The sequence below is a fragment of the Nothobranchius furzeri genome, chromosome 3 (genome assembly GCF_043380555.1).
Source record: "Nothobranchius furzeri strain GRZ-AD chromosome 3, NfurGRZ-RIMD1, whole genome shotgun sequence".
NCBI classification, from domain to species: Eukaryota; Metazoa; Chordata; class Actinopteri; order Cyprinodontiformes; family Nothobranchiidae; genus Nothobranchius; species Nothobranchius furzeri.
Window position 1 is genome coordinate 23,543,616 of NC_091743.1, and position 16,072 is coordinate 23,559,687.

Here is a 16,072-nt window from a genome sequence, read left to right on the forward strand (position 1 = left end):
TCCCCAGCAAGACGTGCACCGAGGAGCGTCTTGTCACATGTCAACACTGGGTTCTTCTGAGCGCCTCCAGGAGAGAAGCCCAAGCAAGACGCGCCCCGAGGAGTGTCTTGACACATGTCAACACTGGTTCTGACAGAGGAACTCCAGGAGAGAGGCCCAAGCAAGAAGCGCCCCGAGGAGCGTCTTGCCACATGTCAGAACTGGGTCTGACTGAGCGCCTCCAGGAGAGAGACCCCAGCAAGATGCGCCCCGAGGAGCGTCTTGCCACATGTCAACACTGGGTCTGACTGAGCGCCTCCAGGCGAGAGGCCCAAGCAAGACGCGCCCCGAAGAGCGTCTTGCCACATGTCAACACTGGGTCTGACTGAGCGCCTCCAGGAGAGAGGCCCAAGCAAGACGCGCCCCGAGGAGCGTCTTGCCACATGTCAGAACTGGGTCTGACTGAGCGCCTCCAGGAGAGAGTCCCCAGCAAGACGCGCCCCGAGGAGCGTCTTGCCACATGTCAACAATGGGTCTGATTGAGGGCCTTCTGGAGAGATGCCCAAGCAAGACGCGCCCCGAGGAGCGTCTTGCCACATGTTAACAATGGGTCTGACTGAGGGCCTCCAGGAGAGAAGCCCAAGCAAGACGCGCCCCGAAGAGCGTCTTGCCACATGTCGACAATGGGTCTGACTGAGGGCCTCCAGGAGAGAAGCCCAATCAAGACACGCCCCGAGGAGCGTCTTGCCACATTTTAACACTGGGTCTGACAGAGGGCCTGCAGGAGAGAGGCCCAAGCAAGACGCGCTTCGAGGAGCGTCTTGCCACATGTCACCTCAGGTTCTGACTGAGTGCCTCCAGGAGAGAGACCCAAGCAAGACGCGCCCCGAGGAGCGTCTTGCCTTATGTCAGCACTGGGTCTGACTGAGCGCCTCCAGGAGAGAGGCCCCAGCAAGACGCGCCGCGAGGAGCGTCTTGCCTTATGTCAGCACTCGGTCTGACTGAGCGCCTCCAGGAGAGAGGCCCAAGCAAGATGCGCCCGGAGGAGCATCTTGCCACATGTCAACACTGGGTCTGACAGAGGGCCTCCAGGAGAGAGGCCCAAGCAAGACGCGCCCCGAGGAGCGTCAGGCCACATGTCACTACTCAGTCTGACTGAGCGCCTCCAGGAGAGAGGCCCAAGCAAGACGCGCCCCGAGGAACGTCTTGCCACGTATCAACACTGGGTCTGATTGAGGGCCTTCTGGAGAGAGGCCCAAGCAAGATGCGCCCCGAGGAGCGTCTTGCCACATGTCAACAATGGGTCTGACTGAGGGCCTCCAGGAGAGAAGCCCAAGCAAGACGCGCCCCGAGGAGCGTCTTGCCACAGGTCAACAATGGGTCTTACTGAGGGCCTCCATGAGAGAAGCCCAAGCAAGACGCACCCCGAGGAGCTTCTTGCCACGTGTCAACACTGGGTCTGATTGAGGGCCTTCTGGAGAGAGGCCCAAGCAAGACGCGGCCTGAGGAGCGTGTTGACACATGTCAACACTGGGTCTGACAGAGGGCCTCCATGAGAGAGGCCCAAGCAAGACGCGCCCCGAGGAGTGTCTTGCCACATGTCAACACTGGGTCTGACTGAGCGCCTCCAGCAGAGAGGCCCAAGCAAGACGCGCCCCGAGGAGCGTCTTGCCACGTGTCAACACTGGGTTCTACTGAGCGCCTCCAGGAGAGAGGCCCAAGCAAGTCGCGCCCCGAAGAGCGTCTTGCCACATGTCACCACTGGGTCTGACTGAGCGCCTCCAGGAGAGAGGCCCAAGCAAGACGCGCCCCGAGGAGCGTCTTGCCACGTGTCACGACTGGGTCTGACTGAGCGCCTCCAGGAGAGAGGCCCAAGCAAGCCAAGCCCCGAGGAGCGTCTTGCCACATGTCAACACTGGGTCTGACTGAGCGCCTCCATGAGAGAAGCCCCAGCAAGACGCGCCCCGAGGAGCGTCTTGCCACATGTCAGCACTCGGTCTGACTGAGCGCCTCCAGGAGAGAGGCCCAAGCAAGACGCGCCCCGAGGAGCATCTTGCCACATGTCACTACTCGGTCTGACTGAGCGCCTCCAAGAGAGAGGCCCAAGCAAGATGCACCCCGAGGAGCGTCATGCCAAATGTCAACAAGGGGTCTGACTGAGGGCCTCCAGGAGAGAAGCCCAAGCAAGACGCGCCCCGAGGAGCGTCTTGCCACATGTCAACACTGGGTCTGACTGAGCGCCTCCAGGAGAGAGGCCCAAGCAAGACGCGCCCCGAGGAGCGTCTTGCCACATGTCAACACTGGGTCTGACTGAGCGCCTCCAGGCGAGAGGCCCAAGCAAGAAGCGCCCCGAGGCGCGTCTTGCCACATGTCAGCACTGGGTCTGACTGAGCGCCTCCAGGAGAGAGTCCCCAGCAAGATGCGCCCCGAGGAGCGTCTTGCCTTATGTCAGCACTCGGTCTGACTGAGCGCCTCCAGGAGAGAGGCCCAAGCAAGACGCGCCCCGAGGAGCGTCTTGCCACATGTCAACAATGGGTCTGATTGAGGGCCTTCTGGAGAGATGCCCAATTAAGACGCGCCCCGAGGAGCGTCTTGCCACATGTTAACAATGGGTCTGACTGAGGGCCTCCAGGAGAGAAGCCCAAGCAAGACGCGCCCCGAGGAGCGTCTTGCCACATGTCGACAATGGGTCTGACTGAGGGCCTCCAGGAGAGAAGCCCAATCAAGACGCGCCCCGAGGAGCGTCTTGCCACATGTCAACACTGGGTCTGACAGAGGGCCTGCAGGAGAGAGGCCCAAGCAAGACGCGCTTCGAGGAGCGTCTTGCCACATGTCACCTCAGGTTCTGACTGAGTGCCTCCAGGAGAGAGACCCAAGCAAGACGCGCCCCGAGGAGCGTCTTGCCTTATGTCAGCACTGGGTCTGACTGAGCGCCTCCAGGAGAGAGGCCCCAGCAAGACGCGCCTTGAGGAGCGTCTTGCCTTATGTCAGCACTCGGTCTGACTGAGCGCCTCCAGGAGAGAGGCCCAAGCAAGATGCGCCCGGAGGAGCATCTTGCCACATGTCAACACTGGGTCTGACAGAGGGCCTCCAGGAGAGAGGCCCAAGCAAGACGCGCCCCGAGGAGCATCTTGCCACATGTCACCTCTGGTTCTGACTGAGCGCCTCCAGGAGAGAGGCCCAAGCAAGACGCGCCCCGAGGAGCGTCTTGCCACATGTCAACAATGGGTCTGACTGAGGGCCTCCAGGAGAGAAGCCCAAGCAAGACGCGCCCCGAGGAGCGTCTTGCCACATGTTAACAATGGGTCTGACTGAGGGCCTCCAGGAGAGAAGCCCAAGCAAGACGCGCCCCGAGGAGCGTCTTGCCACATGTCGACAATGGGTCTGACTGAGTGCCTCCAGGAGAGAAGCCCAATCAAGACGCGCCCCGAGGAGCGTCTTGCCACATGTCAACACTGGGTCTGACAGAGGGCCTGCAGGAGAGAGGCCCAAGCAAGACGCGCTTCGAGGAGCGTCTTGTCACATGTCACCTCAGGTTCTGACTGAGTGCCTCCAGGAGAGAGACCCAAGCAAGACGCGCCCCGAGGAGCGTCTTGCCACATGTCAACAATGGGTCTGACTGAGGGCCTCCAGGAGAGAAGCCCAAGCAAGACGCGCACCGAGGAGCGTCTTGACACATGTCAACACTGGGTCTGACAGAGGGCCTCCAGGAGAGAGGCCCAAGCAAGACGCGCCCCGAGGAGTGTCTTGCCACATGTCACCACTGGGTCTGACTGAGCGCCTCCAGGAGAAAGGCCCAAGCAAGACGAGCCCCGAGGAGCGTCAGGCCACATGTCACTACTCAGTCTGACTGAGCGCCTCCAGGAGAGAGGCCCAAGCAAGACGCGCCCCGAGGAGCGTCTTGCCACATGTCAACACTGGGTCTGATTGAGGGCCTTCTGGAGAGATGCCCAAGCAAGACGCGCCCCGAGGAGCGTCTTGCCACATGTCGACAATGGGTCTTACTGAGGGCCTCCAGGAGAGAAGCCCAAGCAAGACGCGCCCCGAGGAGCTTCTTGCCACATGTCAGCACTCGGTCTGACTGAGCGCCTCCAGGAGAGAGGCCCAAGCAAGACGCGCCCCGAGGAGCGTCTTGCCACGTGTCACCACTGGGTCTGACTGAGCGCCTCCAGGAGAGAGGTCCAAGCAAGACGAGCCCCGAGGAGCGTCTTGCCATATGTCAACACTGGGTATGACTGAGTGCCTCCATGAGAGAAGCCCAAGCAAGAAGCGCCCCGAGGAGCACCTTGCCACATGTCACTACTCGGTCTGACTGAGCGCCTCCAGGAGAGAGGCCCAAGCAAGACGCACCCCGAGGAGCGTCTTGCCACATGACAACACTGGGTCTGACTGAGCGCCTCCAGGAGAGAGGCCCAAGAAAGACACGCCCCGAGGAGCGTCTTGCCACTTGTCACCTCAGGTTCTGACTGAGTGCCTCCAGGAGAGAGACCCAAGCAAGACACGCCCCGAGGAGCGTCTTGCCACGTGTCAACACTGGGTCTGATTGAGGGCCTCCAGGAGAGAGGCCCCAGCAAGACGCGCCCCGAGGAGCGTCTTGCCACATGTCAGCACTGGGTCTGACTGAGCGCCTCCAGGAGAGAGGCCCCAGCAAGACGCGCCCCGAGGAGCGTCTTGCCTTATGTTAGCACTCGGTCTGACTGAGCGCCTCCAGGAGAGAGGCCCAAGCAAGATGCGCCCGGAGGAGCGTCTTGCCACATGTCAACACTGGGTCTGACAGAGGGCCTCCAGGAGACAGGCCCAAGCAAGACACGCCCCGTGGAGCGTCTTGCCACATGTCACCTCTGGTTCTGACTGAGCGCCTCCAGGAGAGAGGCCCAAGCAAGACGCGCCCCGAGGACCGTCTTGCCACATGTCAACACTGGGTCTGATTGAGGGCCTCCAGGAGAGAGGCCCCAGCAAGACGCGCCCCGAGGAGCGTCTTGCCACATGTCAGCACTGGGTCTGACTGAGCGCCTCCAGGAGAGAGGCCCCAGCAAGACGCGCCCCGAGGAGCGTCTTGCCTTATGTCAGCACTCGGTCTGACTGAGCGCCTCCAGGAGAGAGGCCCAAGCAAGATGCGCCCGGAGGAGCGTCTTGCCACATGTCAACACTGGGTCTGACAGAGGGCCTCCAGGAGAGAGGCCCAAGCAAGACGCGCCCCGAGGAGCGTCTTGCCACATGTCACCTCTGGTTCTGACTGAGCGCCTCCAGGAGAGAGGCCCAAGCAAGACGCGCCCCGAGGAGCGTCTTGCCACATGTCAACAATGGGTCTGACTGAGGGCCTCCAGGAGAGAAGCCCAAGCAAGACGCGCACCGAGGAGCGTCTTGACACATGTCAACACTGGGTCTGACAGAGGGCCTCCAGGAGAGAGGCCCAAGCAAGACGCGCCCCGAGGAGTGTCTTGCCACATGTCACCACTGGGTCTGACTGAGCGCCTCCAGGAGAAAGGCCCAAGCAAGACGAGCCCCGAGGAGCGTCAGGCCACATGTCACTACTCAGTCTGACTGAGCGCCTCCAGGAGAGAGGCCCAAGCAAGACGCGCCCCGAGGAGCGTCTTGCCACATGTCAACACTGGGTCTGATTGAGGGCCTTCTGGAGAGATGCCCAAGCAAGACGCGCCCCGAGGAGCGTCTTGCCACATGTCGACAATGGGTCTTACTGAGGGCCTCCAGGAGAGAAGCCCAAGCAAGACGCGCCCCGAGGAGCTTCTTGCCACGTGTCACCACTGGGTCTGACTGAGCGCCTCCAGGAGAGAGGTCCAAGCAAGACGAGCCCCGAGGAGCGTCTTGCCATATGTCAACACTGGGTATGACTGAGTTTCTCCATGAGAGAAGCCCAAGCAAGAAGCGCCCCGAGGAGCACCTTGCCACATGTCACTACTCGGTCTGACTGAGCGCCTCCAGGAGAGAGGCCCAAGCAAGACGCACCCCGAGGAGCGTCTTGCCACATGTCAGCAATGGGTCTGACTGAGGGCCTCCAGGCGAGAAGCCCAAGCAAGAAACGCCCCGAGGAGCGTCTTGCCACATGACAACACTGGGTCTGACTAAGCGCCTCCAGGAGAGAGGCCCAAGAAAGACACGCCCCGAGGAGCGTCTTGCCACATGTCACCTCAGGTTCTGACTGAGTGCCTCCAAGAGAGAGACCCAAGCAAGACACGCCCCGAGGAGCGTCTTGCCATGTGTCAACACTGGGTCTGATTGAGGGCCTCCAGGAGAGAGGCCCCAGCAAGACGCGCCCCGAGGAGCGTCTTGCCACATGTCAGCACTGGGTCTGACTGAGCGCCTCCAGGAGAGAGGCCCCAGCAAGACGCGCCCCGAGGAGCGTCTTGCCTTATGTTAGCACTCGGTCTGACTGAGCGCCTCCAGGAGAGAGGCCCAAGCAAGATGCGCCCGGAGGAGCGTCTTGCCACATGTCAACACTGGGTCTGACAGAGGGCCTCCAGGAGAGAGGCCCAAGCAAGACGCGCCCCGTGGAGCGTCTTGCCACATGTCACCTCTGGTTCTGACTGAGCGCCTCCAGGAGAGAGGCCCAAGCAAGACGCGCCCCGAGGAGCGTCTTGCCACATGTCAACAATGGGTCTGACTGAGGGCCTCCAGGAGAGAAGCCTAAGCAAGACGCGCCCCGAGGAGCGTCTTGACACATGTCAACACTGGGTCTGACAGAGGGCCTCCAGGAGAGAGGCCCAAGCAAGACGCGCCCCGAGGAGTGTCTTGCCACATGTCACCACTGGGTCTGACTGAGCGCCTCCAGGAGAGAGGCCCAAGCAAGACGCGCCTCGAGGAGCGTCTTGCCACATGTCAACACTGGGTCTGATTGAGGGCCTCCAGGAGAGAGGCCCCAGCAAGACGCGCCCCGAGGAGCGTCTTGCCACATGTCAGCACTGGGTCTGACTGAGCGCCTCCAGGAGAGAGGCCCCAGCAAGACGCTTCCCGAGGAGCGTCTTGCCTTATGTCAGCACTCGGTCTGACTGAGCGCCTCCAGGAGAGAGGCCCAAGCAAGATGCGCCCGGAGGAGCGTCTTGCCACATGTCAACACTGGGTCTGACAGAGGGCCTCCAGGAGAGAGGCCCAAGCAAGACGCGCCCCGAGGAGCGTCTTGCCACATGTCACCTCTGGTTCTGACTGAGCGCCTCCAGGAGAGAGGCCCAAGCAAGACGCGCCCCGAGGAGCGTCTTGCCACATGTCAACAATGGGTCTGACTGAGGGCCTCCAGGAGAGAAGCCCAAGCAAGACGCGCCCCGAGGAGCGTCTTGACACATGTCAACACTGGGTCTGACAGAGGGCCTCCAGGAGAGAGGCCCAAGCAAGACGCGCCCCGAGGAGTGTCTTGCCACATGTCACCACTGGGTCTGACTGAGCGCCTCCAGGAGAAAGGCCCAAGCAAGACGCGCCCCGAGGAGCGTCAGGCCACATGTCACTACTCAGTCTGACTGAGCGCCTCCAGGAGAGAGGCCCAAGCAAGACGCGCCCCGAGGAGCGTCTTGCCACATGTCAACACTGGGTCTGATTGAGGGCCTTCTGGAGAGATGCCCAAGCAAGACGCGCCCCGAGGAGCGTCTTGCCACATGTTAACAATGGGTCTGACTGAGGGCCTCCAGGAGAGAAGCCCAAGCAACACGCGCCCCGAGGAGCGTCTTGCCACATGTCGACAATAGGTCTAACTGAGGGCCTCCAGGAGAGAAGCCCAAGCAAGATGCGCCCCGAGGAGCTTCTTGCCACATGTCAGCACTCGGTCTGACTGAGCGCCTCCAGGAGAGAGGCCCAAGCAAGACGCGCCCCGAGGAGCGTCTTGCCACGTGTCACCACTGGGTCTGACTGAGCGCCTCCAGGAGAGAGGTCCAAGCAAGACGAGCCCCGAGGAGCGTCTTGCCATATGTCAACACTGGGTATGACTGAGTGCCTCCATGAGAGAAGCCCAAGCAAGAAGCGCCCCGAGGAGCACCTTGCCACATGTCACTACTCTGTCTGACTGAGCGCCTACAGGAGAGAGGCCCAAGCAAGACGCACCCCGAGGATCGTCTTGCCACATGTCAGCACTCGGTCTGACTGAGCGCCTCCAGGAGAGAGGCCCAAGCAAGACGCGCCCCGAGGAGCGTCTTGCCACATATCAACACTGGGTCTGACTGAGCGCCTCCAGGAGAGAAGCCCCAGCAAGACGTGCCCCGAGGAGCGTCTTGCCACATGACAGCACTCGGTCTGACTGAGCGCCTCCAGGAGAGAGGCCCAAGCAAGACGCGCCCCGAGGAGCTTCTTGCCACATGTCACTATTCGGTCTGACTGAGCGCCTGCAGGAGAGAGGCCCAAGCAAGACGCGCCCCGAGGAGCGTCTTGCCAAATGTCAACAATGGGTCTGACTGAGGGCCTCCAGGAGAGAAGCCCAAGCAAGACACGCCCCGAGGAGCGTCTTGCCACATGTCAACACTGGGTCTGACTGAGCGCCTCCAGGAGAGAAGCCCAAGCAAGACGCACCCCGAGGAGCGTCTTGCCACATGTCAACACTGGGTCTGACTGAGCGCCTACAGGCGAGAGGCCCAAGCAAGACGCGCCCCGAGGAGCGTCTTGCCACATGGCAACACTGGGTCTGACTGAGCACCTCCAGGAGAGAGGCCCAAGCAAGACGCGCCCCGAGGAGCGTCTTGCCACATGTCAGAACTGGGTCTGACTGAGCACCTCCAGGAGAGAGTCCCCAGCAAGACGCGTCCCGAGGAGCGTCTTGCCTTATGACAGCACTCGGTCTGACTGAGCGCCTCCAGGAGAGAGGCCCAAGCAAGACATGCACCGAGGAGCGTCTTGTCACATGTCAACACTGGGTTCTTCTGAGCGCCTCCAGGAGAGAAGCCCAAGCAAGACGCGCCCCGAGGAGCGTCTTGCCACATGTCAACACTGGGTCTGACTGAGGGCCTCCAGGAGAGAAGCCCAAGCAAGACGCGCCCCGAGGAGTGTCTTGCCACATGTCACCACTGGGTCTGACTGAGCGCCTCCAGGAGAGAGGCCCAAGCAAGACGCGCCCCGAGGAGCGTCAGGCCACATGTCACTACTCAGTCTGACTGAGCGCCTCCAGGAGAGAGGCCCAAGCAAGACGCTCCCCGAGGAACGTCTTGCCACGTGTCAACACTGGGTCTGATTGAGGGCCTTCTGGAGAGAGGCCCAAGCAAGATGCGCCCCGAGGAGCGTCTTGCCACATGTCAACAATGGGTCTGACTGAGGGCCTCCAGGAGAGATGCCCAAGCAAGACGCGCCCCGAGGAGCGTCTTGCCACTTGTCACCTCTGGTTCTGACTGAGCGCCTCCAGGAGAGAGGCCCAAGCAAGATGCGCCCCGAGGAGCGTCTTGTCACATGTCAACACTGGGTCTGTCTGAGCGCCTCCAGGAGAGAAGCCCAAGCAAGACGCGCCCCGAGGAGCGTCTTGCCACATGTCAACAATGGGTCTGACTGAGGGCCTCCAGGAGAGAGGCCCAAGCAAGACGCGCCCCGAGGAGTGTCTTGCCACATGTCACCACTGGGTCTGACTGAGCGCCTCCAGGAGAGAGGCCCAAGCAAGACGCGCCCCGAGGAGCGTCAGGCCACATGTCACTACTCAGTCTGACTGAGCGCCTCCAGGAGAGAGGCCCAAGCAAGACGCTCCCCGAGGAACGTCTTGCCACGTGTCAACACTGGGTCTGATTGAGGGCCTTCTGGAGAGAGGCCAAGGCAAGATGCGCCCCGAGGAGCGTCTTGCCACATGTCAACAATGGGTCTGACTGAGGGCCTCCAGGAGAGAAGCCCAAGCAAGACGCGCCCCGAGGAGCGTCTTGCCACATGTCACCTCTGGTTCTGACTGAGCGCCTCCAGGAGAGAGGCCCAAGCAAGATGCGCCCCGAGGAGCGTCTTGTCACATGTCAACACTGGGTCTGTCTGAGCGCCTCCAGGAGAGAAGCCCAAGCAAGACGCGCCCCGAGGAGCGTCTTGCCACATGTCAACAATGGGTCTGACTGAGGGCCTCCAGGAGAGAAGCCCAAGCAAGACGCGCCCCGAGGAGCGTCTTGACACATGTCAACACTGGGTCTGACAGAGGGCCTCCAGGAGAGAGGCCCAAGCAAGACGCGCCCCGAGGAGCGTCTTGCCACATGTCAACACTGGGTCTGATTGAGGGCCTTCTGCAGAGAGGCCCAAGCAAGACGCGCCCGAGGAGCGTCTTGCCACATGTCAACAATGGGTCTGACTGAGGGCCTCCAGGAGAGAAGCCCAAGCAAGACACGCCCCGAGGAGCGTCTTGCCACATGTCAACAATGGGTCTTACTGAGGGCTTCCAGGAGAGAGGCCAAAGCAAGACGCGCCCCGAGGAGCGTCTTGACACATGTCAACACTGGGTCTGACAGAGGGCCTCCAGGAGAGAGGCCCAAGCAAGACGCGCCCCGAGGAGTGTCTTGCCACATGTCACCACTGGGTCTGACTGAGCGCCTCCAGGAGAGAGGCCCAAGCAAGACGCGCCTCGAGGAGCGTCTTGCCACATGTCAACACTGGGTCTGATTGAGGGCCTCCAGGAGAGAGGCCCCAGCAAGACGCGCCCCGAGGAGCGTCTTGCCACATGTCAGCACTGGGTCTGACTGAGCGCCTCCAGGAGAGAGGCCCCAGCAAGACGCTTCCCGAGGAGCGTCTTGCCTTATGTCAGCACTCGGTCTGACTGAGCGCCTCCAGGAGAGAGGCCCAAGCAAGATGCGCCCGGAGGAGCGTCTTGCCACATGTCAACACTGGGTCTGACAGAGGGCCTCCAGGAGAGAGGCCCAAGCAAGACGCGCCCCGAGGAGCGTCTTGCCACATGTCACCTCTGGTTCTGACTGAGCGCCTCCAGGAGAGAGGCCCAAGCAAGACGCGCCCCGAGGAGCGTCTTGCCACATGTCAACAATGGGTCTGACTGAGGGCCTCCAGGAGAGAAGCCCAAGCAAGACGCGCCCCGAGGAGCGTCTTGACACATGTCAACACTGGGTCTGACAGAGGGCCTCCAGGAGAGAGGCCCAAGCAAGACGCGCCCCGAGGAGTGTCTTGCCACATGTCACCACTGGGTCTGACTGAGCGCCTCCAGGAGAAAGGCCCAAGCAAGACGCGCCCCGAGGAGCGTCAGGCCACATGTCACTACTCAGTCTGACTGAGCGCCTCCAGGAGAGAGGCCCAAGCAAGACGCGCCCCGAGGAGCGTCTTGCCACATGTCAACACTGGGTCTGATTGAGGGCCTTCTGGAGAGATGCCCAAGCAAGACGCGCCCCGAGGAGCGTCTTGCCACATGTTAACAATGGGTCTGACTGAGGGCCTCCAGGAGAGAAGCCCAAGCAACACGCGCCCCGAGGAGCGTCTTGCCACATGTCGACAATAGGTCTAACTGAGGGCCTCCAGGAGAGAAGCCCAAGCAAGATGCGCCCCGAGGAGCTTCTTGCCACATGTCAGCACTCGGTCTGACTGAGCGCCTCCAGGAGAGAGGCCCAAGCAAGACGCGCCCCGAGGAGCGTCTTGCCACGTGTCACCACTGGGTCTGACTGAGCGCCTCCAGGAGAGAGGTCCAAGCAAGACGAGCCCCGAGGAGCGTCTTGCCATATGTCAACACTGGGTATGACTGAGTGCCTCCATGAGAGAAGCCCAAGCAAGAAGCGCCCCGAGGAGCACCTTGCCACATGTCACTACTCTGTCTGACTGAGCGCCTACAGGAGAGAGGCCCAAGCAAGACGCACCCCGAGGATCGTCTTGCCACATGTCAGCACTCGGTCTGACTGAGCGCCTCCAGGAGAGAGGCCCAAGCAAGACGCGCCCCGAGGAGCGTCTTGCCACATATCAACACTGGGTCTGACTGAGCGCCTCCAGGAGAGAAGCCCCAGCAAGACGTGCCCCGAGGAGCGTCTTGCCACATGACAGCACTCGGTCTGACTGAGCGCCTCCAGGAGAGAGGCCCAAGCAAGACGCGCCCCGAGGAGCTTCTTGCCACATGTCACTATTCGGTCTGACTGAGCGCCTGCAGGAGAGAGGCCCAAGCAAGACGCGCCCCGAGGAGCGTCTTGCCAAATGTCAACAATGGGTCTGACTGAGGGCCTCCAGGAGAGAAGCCCAAGCAAGACACGCCCCGAGGAGCGTCTTGCCACATGTCAACACTGGGTCTGACTGAGCGCCTCCAGGAGAGAAGCCCAAGCAAGACGCACCCCGAGGAGCGTCTTGCCACATGTCAACACTGGGTCTGACTGAGCGCCTACAGGCGAGAGGCCCAAGCAAGACGCGCCCCGAGGAGCGTCTTGCCACATGGCAACACTGGGTCTGACTGAGCACCTCCAGGAGAGAGGCCCAAGCAAGACGCGCCCCGAGGAGCGTCTTGCCACATGTCAGAACTGGGTCTGACTGAGCACCTCCAGGAGAGAGTCCCCAGCAAGACGCGTCCCGAGGAGCGTCTTGCCTTATGACAGCACTCGGTCTGACTGAGCGCCTCCAGGAGAGAGGCCCAAGCAAGACATGCACCGAGGAGCGTCTTGTCACATGTCAACACTGGGTTCTTCTGAGCGCCTCCAGGAGAGAAGCCCAAGCAAGACGCGCCCCGAGGAGCGTCTTGCCACATGTCAACACTGGGTCTGACTGAGGGCCTCCAGGAGAGAAGCCCAAGCAAGACGCGCCCCGAGGAGTGTCTTGCCACATGTCACCACTGGGTCTGACTGAGCGCCTCCAGGAGAGAGGCCCAAGCAAGACGCGCCCCGAGGAGCGTCAGGCCACATGTCACTACTCAGTCTGACTGAGCGCCTCCAGGAGAGAGGCCCAAGCAAGACGCTCCCCGAGGAACGTCTTGCCACGTGTCAACACTGGGTCTGATTGAGGGCCTTCTGGAGAGAGGCCCAAGCAAGATGCGCCCCGAGGAGCGTCTTGCCACATGTCAACAATGGGTCTGACTGAGGGCCTCCAGGAGAGATGCCCAAGCAAGACGCGCCCCGAGGAGCGTCTTGCCACTTGTCACCTCTGGTTCTGACTGAGCGCCTCCAGGAGAGAGGCCCAAGCAAGATGCGCCCCGAGGAGCGTCTTGTCACATGTCAACACTGGGTCTGTCTGAGCGCCTCCAGGAGAGAAGCCCAAGCAAGACGCGCCCCGAGGAGCGTCTTGCCACATGTCAACAATGGGTCTGACTGAGGGCCTCCAGGAGAGAGGCCCAAGCAAGACGCGCCCCGAGGAGTGTCTTGCCACATGTCACCACTGGGTCTGACTGAGCGCCTCCAGGAGAGAGGCCCAAGCAAGACGCGCCCCGAGGAGCGTCAGGCCACATGTCACTACTCAGTCTGACTGAGCGCCTCCAGGAGAGAGGCCCAAGCAAGACGCTCCCCGAGGAACGTCTTGCCACGTGTCAACACTGGGTCTGATTGAGGGCCTTCTGGAGAGAGGCCAAGGCAAGATGCGCCCCGAGGAGCGTCTTGCCACATGTCAACAATGGGTCTGACTGAGGGCCTCCAGGAGAGAAGCCCAAGCAAGACGCGCCCCGAGGAGCGTCTTGCCACATGTCACCTCTGGTTCTGACTGAGCGCCTCCAGGAGAGAGGCCCAAGCAAGATGCGCCCCGAGGAGCGTCTTGTCACATGTCAACACTGGGTCTGTCTGAGCGCCTCCAGGAGAGAAGCCCAAGCAAGACGCGCCCCGAGGAGCGTCTTGCCACATGTCAACAATGGGTCTGACTGAGGGCCTCCAGGAGAGAAGCCCAAGCAAGACGCGCCCCGAGGAGCGTCTTGACACATGTCAACACTGGGTCTGACAGAGGGCCTCCAGGAGAGAGGCCCAAGCAAGACGCGCCCCGAGGAGCGTCTTGCCACATGTCAACACTGGGTCTGATTGAGGGCCTTCTGCAGAGAGGCCCAAGCAAGACGCGCCCGAGGAGCGTCTTGCCACATGTCAACAATGGGTCTGACTGAGGGCCTCCAGGAGAGAAGCCCAAGCAAGACACGCCCCGAGGAGCGTCTTGCCACATGTCAACAATGGGTCTTACTGAGGGCTTCCAGGAGAGAGGCCAAAGCAAGACGCGCCCCGAGGAGCGTCTTGACACATGTCAACACTGGGTCTGACAGAGGGCCTCCAGGAGAGAGGCCCAAGCAAGACGCGCCCCGAGGAGTGTCTTGCCACATGTCACCACTGGGTCTGACTGAGCGCCTCCAGGAGAGAGGCCCAAGCAAGACGCGCCTCGAGGAGCGTCTTGCCACATGTCAACACTGGGTCTGATTGAGGGCCTCCAGGAGAGAGGCCCCAGCAAGACGCGCCCCGAGGAGCGTCTTGCCACATGTCAGCACTGGGTCTGACTGAGCGCCTCCAGGAGAGAGGCCCCAGCAAGACGCTTCCCGAGGAGCGTCTTGCCTTATGTCAGCACTCGGTCTGACTGAGCGCCTCCAGGAGAGAGGCCCAAGCAAGATGCGCCCGGAGGAGCGTCTTGCCACATGTCAACACTGGGTCTGACAGAGGGCCTCCAGGAGAGAGGCCCAAGCAAGACGCGCCCCGAGGAGCGTCTTGCCACATGTCACCTCTGGTTCTGACTGAGCGCCTCCAGGAGAGAGGCCCAAGCAAGACGCGCCCCGAGGAGCGTCTTGCCACATGTCAACAATGGGTCTGACTGAGGGCCTCCAGGAGAGAAGCCCAAGCAAGACGCGCCCCGAGGAGCGTCTTGACACATGTCAACACTGGGTCTGACAGAGGGCCTCCAGGAGAGAGGCCCAAGCAAGACGCGCCCCGAGGAGTGTCTTGCCACATGTCACCACTGGGTCTGACTGAGCGCCTCCAGGAGAAAGGCCCAAGCAAGACGCGCCCCGAGGAGCGTCAGGCCACATGTCACTACTCAGTCTGACTGAGCGCCTCCAGGAGAGAGGCCCAAGCAAGACGCGCCCCGAGGAGCGTCTTGCCACATGTCAACACTGGGTCTGATTGAGGGCCTTCTGGAGAGATGCCCAAGCAAGACGCGCCCCGAGGAGCGTCTTGCCACATGTTAACAATGGGTCTGACTGAGGGCCTCCAGGAGAGAAGCCCAAGCAACACGCGCCCCGAGGAGCGTCTTGCCACATGTCGACAATAGGTCTAACTGAGGGCCTCCAGGAGAGAAGCCCAAGCAAGATGCGCCCCGAGGAGCTTCTTGCCACATGTCAGCACTCGGTCTGACTGAGCGCCTCCAGGAGAGAGGCCCAAGCAAGACGCGCCCCGAGGAGCGTCTTGCCACGTGTCACCACTGGGTCTGACTGAGCGCCTCCAGGAGAGAGGTCCAAGCAAGACGAGCCCCGAGGAGCGTCTTGCCATATGTCAACACTGGGTATGACTGAGTGCCTCCATGAGAGAAGCCCAAGCAAGAAGCGCCCCGAGGAGCACCTTGCCACATGTCACTACTCTGTCTGACTGAGCGCCTACAGGAGAGAGGCCCAAGCAAGACGCACCCCGAGGATCGTCTTGCCACATGTCAGCACTCGGTCTGACTGAGCGCCTCCAGGAGAGAGGCCCAAGCAAGACGCGCCCCGAGGAGCGTCTTGCCACATATCAACACTGGGTCTGACTGAGCGCCTCCAGGAGAGAAGCCCCAGCAAGACGTGCCCCGAGGAGCGTCTTGCCACATGACAGCACTCGGTCTGACTGAGCGCCTCCAGGAGAGAGGCCCAAGCAAGACGCGCCCCGAGGAGCTTCTTGCCACATGTCACTATTCGGTCTGACTGAGCGCCTGCAGGAGAGAGGCCCAAGCAAGACGCGCCCCGAGGAGCGTCTTGCCAAATGTCAACAATGGGTCTGACTGAGGGCCTCCAGGAGAGAAGCCCAAGCAAGACACGCCCCGAGGAGCGTCTTGCCACATGTCAACACTGGGTCTGACTGAGCGCCTCCAGGAGAGAAGCCCAAGCAAGACGCACCCCGAGGAGCGTCTTGCCACATGTCAACACTGGGTCTGACTGAGCGCCTACAGGCGAGAGGCCCAAGCAAGACGCGCCCCGAGGAGCGTCTTGCCACATGGCAACACTGGGTCTGACTGAGCACCTCCAGGAGAGAGGCCCAAGCAAGACGCGCCCCGAGGAGCGTCTTGCCACATGTCAGAACTGGGTCTGACT